This window comes from Alosa pseudoharengus, unplaced genomic scaffold (assembly GCF_046254945.1).
Source record: "Alosa pseudoharengus isolate Yale_2024_CS ecotype anadromous, Long Island Sound unplaced genomic scaffold, YU_APseudo_1.1 YU_APseudo_1.1_scf_2, whole genome shotgun sequence".
Lineage (NCBI taxonomy): Eukaryota > Metazoa > Chordata > Actinopteri > Clupeiformes > Clupeidae > Alosa > Alosa pseudoharengus.
Genome location: NW_027468663.1, coordinates 3669734 through 3674018, shown reverse-complemented (window position 1 = coordinate 3674018; position 4285 = coordinate 3669734). Strand labels below are relative to the sequence as shown.

The 4285-nt window shown below is 57.6% G+C and overlaps 2 non-coding genes across 2 annotated transcripts; both read left to right on the top strand.

Annotated features, from left to right (window-relative positions):
• The first annotated feature begins 854 nt into the window (after nucleotides 1-854).
• On the top strand, nucleotides 855-1046 carry LOC143135540 (U2 spliceosomal RNA). The gene has a single exon (XR_012989030.1). It is a non-coding gene; the product is annotated as a U2 spliceosomal RNA (small nuclear RNA).
• Nucleotides 1047-1341: 295 nt separating this feature from the next.
• LOC143135755 (U5 spliceosomal RNA) lies at nucleotides 1342-1455 on the top strand. Its single transcript, XR_012989188.1, has one exon. It is a non-coding gene; the product is annotated as a U5 spliceosomal RNA (small nuclear RNA).
• The last annotated feature ends 2830 nt before the right edge of the window (nucleotides 1456-4285 follow it).

Genomic DNA, 4285 nt, shown 5'->3' with positions numbered 1-4285 from the left:
CACTGGGCAGCGGTGTGTTCGTTGTGGGGTGGTGGGGCATGTGGTGAGGGACTGTGGGGAGAGGAGGGAGTGTTCACTGTGTGGGGCTAAGGATCATCTCTTTTTGAGGTGCCCCAGGAGACAGAGCTACGCGGGAGCAGTGGTGGGGCAATCGGGTGGTGGGGGGGCTTCGGTTTCCCTTGCAGGGGCTCCTTTGGTGTCTGGTGTGCGGGAGCGGGTGTCGACTGGATCGGCGGCGGCTGGTGCGAGTGGAGTGACGGGAGCTGCTGTGTCTGCTGTTGGTGTGGGAGCTGGGCCGCATGGCGGCTGCCTGGTGGCTACGGCTACCGCTAGGCCGCATGGCTGCCAAGATGGCCGTCCTGAGGTCGGAGGGTCGGCAGGGTCGAAGGGCAGGCTGGGCGTGGCCGTGGAGAGGGTCGGGGAGTTGAGCTGGGCGGAGGCAACGGCCTCCCAGGAGGAGGAGATGGCGGAGCTGGCGATGGTGTCTGGGAAGCGCCCCCTGGAGGGTGGAGGACTGGAGAGTGTTCCTGTGCGGCGTCAGCCGGGGGAGGGGGAGGCGGCCTCTGATCGCTCCCTGCCCCTGGTGGCCGAGTCGGGGACTGCGGGTGAGATGGTGGAGTCGGAGTCGGATGAGACGGCGGATTCGGTGGAATCAGTGAAGGAGGTGCTGTCTGTGGGTGGGGGGAGTCGCCCCCCCCCTGCCCGGCTTGCTGGGTGGGATGTGGACAGTTTGAAACGTACTATGGGTATGGAATAGTGGGTTGCTGGTGGTGGGACTGTGTAAGTGCGGCTGTGTTTTTCTTTTCCGGTAATTTTTTGGACGTCCATGGGGGACGTATTTGTATGATTGTTTGATTTATGTTATGCAATAAACGAATATAAAAAAAAAAAAATCTGTTCTTATCAGTTTAATATCTGATACGTCCTCTACCCGAGGACCATATATTAATCTGATTTTTGGAACAGGGAGACGGAAGAGGGGCTTGCTCCGTCCGCTCCACGCATCGATCCGGTATTGCACTGAATCCGGGAACGGTGCACATCCCTTTGACTGTGGAAGTAAAGAACCGACCCAGTGGAACTGACTGACTCTGATGAAATCCTCCTCGACAGACAGACAGCAGACACAGCAGGAGTCCTCGCCAGGTCTTTTGGCCAACCGCGCCACCTCCCTTTTCGGCCCCTTTTGGGTTTTCCCGCCCTTTTACTTTTTTTTTTTTTAAATTTAAAGGGGATGTTGATACTGCCGTCTTGTTGCCACTGGGCAACGCCTTGGAGTCACCCTCATGTCCACGACCGGCGCCGTTCGTGCTCTCCGACCAGCGTGCCCTGTGGCAGCCATCGCTCGGGTTTCTCTTCATCTCGTACAAATCTTTCGCCTTTTACTAAAGATTTCCGTGGAGGGGAACTGCCCCAAGTTTACGGTATTTTTGGAAGCTCTGCTTCGGCGGAGCTGCACCTGCCTGTCCAAAGTCAAGCGTCGTGGTGTTTTGTTTAGCGGCGGCGGCGGTCGGCTTTTGCTGGCCCCGCCTCCCCCCGTAACCATGTGAGCGCGGGGGGCGTCGCTAGAGGGGCCGCCGGACCCCGTGTAGTTGTGGGGTATCGCTTCTCGGCCTTTTGGCTAAGATTAGGTGATAGTGACGAGTCATGACGACTAGTAATGCTTCTCGGTCGGCCCCCCAGGTGCGACTTCGAAATACCGTGAGGATTATCGTGGAAGATGGTGTGGATATACGGAAGAAGGTGACGGAGGATTTCATATTGGATGTTCTTTTGGATAAGGGTTTTTCGTTTCCTGGATCGAGGTTGTTATGTGTTCAGGACTTCTCTTCTGTTGGATTTTACGACGTGAGTTTTTTGGAACATAAGGACTGCCTGGCCTTCTTTGCTGATTTTCACAGGCGAAAGGATGACGATTTGGAGTTGGTGAGCAGACTTTCTTTGGTTCCTTTGTTTGGCCATGCTAGCATTTTGCTGCATGTTCATTTGTATAACCCGTGGGTTGAGTTAGAGGATATTTTTGCTTTTTTGAATTTATATTGTGTTGAGGTTCGTGGGGGAGATAAGTGCCTGAACAAGTTTGGGGTTTGGAATGGCCGCCGGAAATTTTTGGTTAAATTTAAGGACGACCCTGTTAATCCAGGACTTACGGTTCACCCTCCGGGGAATTTTTCGTTGGGGCCGAACAGAGGCTTTTTGTCCTATCAAGGGCAGCCTCTTTACTGTAGGAGATGTGGGCAGCGGGGACACATGAGGGCTGCGTGTACGGGAATTGTTTGCCGGAGGTGCGGGGTGGCAGGGCACATGGCAAGGGAGTGCACTGCTCCTCTCAAGTGCAACTTCTGCAGTAGCCCTGACCACCTGTACCGAACTTGCCCTAGCCGGCAGAAAACGTTTGCGGATGTGGTGAGGGGGGAGGACAGCCTGGGTGCTCCTGAAGCTGGAGCTCCTCCACATGTGGTAGCGGCGGAGTCGGCGGTGACGGAGGCGGAGGTGGACGTGCTGGAGGCTGGTGTGGTGGCGGAGGACGTCTTGTCGACGGGCATGGCTGAGGCGGCTCTTCTGACTACGCAGGACCTGGAGACTCCTCCTGGGAGTAATCTCAGTCTCCTGGGTGGCCTGGAAGTCCAGGTAGCAGGTGGAGCTGAGGCTAATGCTAGCCTCAGCGCTGGAAAACAAAGAGGGCTGCCGCATGGTCGTGAGGGGGCCCTGGGGCGCCCTCTGCTGGGCGTTGAGCCTCTCAGCCCTCTTCAGGTGTCGGTGCCGGATTTCGGCGACATGCAGCTGAGCCCTGGTGGATGGAGCGCGGAGATGGAGGTGCAGGACGTGGCGATGGATGAGGCATGTGTGCTCAAGCGGCAGTCGTCGGCGGTCGAGGACGAGGAGGCCAGGTGCTCGAAAAAGGTGGTGGTCGAGGGCGGGGCTGATGGCGGGCCCTGTTCTCAGCGTTCATCGGAGGTGGGTCTGGAATATGTGGTGGAGGTGCCGGAGACGCCGAGTTCGCAGCTTCAGGCTTTGGCGTCGCTGGTGGCGGCGGTCCCCAGCCCGTCCTTGCCCCTTTCGGTCTCTGGCGGTGCCGGCTCGCCGGGATCTCCAGTGTTTGGTGCTGAGAGGCGGGGTGAGGCGACGGCTGGGGCTTCGGAGGCCCTCGTGGATGCGCCGACGTGTGGAGGGCCGGTGGGTGTCCCGCTGTCCACCAAGACTGACGTGTTGGGCAGGCCGCCCCCCCCTGCTGGTAAGGGCGGGTTACTACCTGCAACTGAAGGCAATGTGGGTGCCGGGTCGAGTTCTGGGCGTGGACGTGGAGGCCCAGGGGGACAACAGGGGAAAGTGACCTGATGTGGGGGTTTGTTTGTAATACTGACATGTTGGTGTGGGTTTTGTGCTGTTTGTATGTGTGGGAGGAGGGAGGGGCTGGGGTGGTTGGGTTTGGGTTTTGTTTTTCTTTTGAATGAATTTTGTTTCCTTGAATGTTAGGGGGATGCGGGATGGTGGGAAGAGGGGAGCTGTGTTTGCTTACCTGGGGACTTTGAACTGTGATGTGTTTTTCCTGCAGGAATGCCATTTACGGGATGGTGGGGACATTGGGGTTTTCCAGAAGGGGTGGGGGAAGGGGCCTTCGGGATGGGGGGTGGGGGATGTGCATTCTGATGGTGTGGGGATTTTGTTGGGGTCTTATGATTTTGTGGTGGAGGTGGAGGTGAGTGTGGAACCAGGGAGGGTTTTTTATATGGATTGTAAGTATAGAGGGGTGGATTTTCGTTTTATTTGTGTTTACGCACCAAGTGTGCGGGGGGACAGGGTGGGTTTTTTTGCAGGGTTGGCGCCTCTGTTGATGGTGAATAGGGTGGTGGTGGTGGGGAGGGATTTCAATGTGCAGTTGGACATTAATTCATGGGAGGGGAGGGAGTTGCGGGATCTGTGTGCTGACTTTGGGCTGCGGGATTCTTTTAGGGTGGCAGGGGATGGTGGGCGTGGGGATACATGGGGAAACTCGAGGGGGGTGAGGTCGAGGATTGACTATTTGTTTTTTCGCCGGGGAGTGCCTCTTCGGGGCTTCCGGGTGTGGCCAGTCTGGTTCTCCGACCACTGTGCAATTGGGGTGGAGGCGGAGGTGGGTTTGGTGGAGAGGGGGCGGCCGAGATGGCGGTTTCCCAACCATTTGTTGGGGGATGAGCTGTTTCGGCGGGAGTGTGGGGAGTTGCTGCGTGGGTGGAGGCAGAGTCGGCCCGGTTTCTCTTCGGCAGCTGGGTGGTGGGAGGCCATGAAGGGGCAGGTTGCCTGT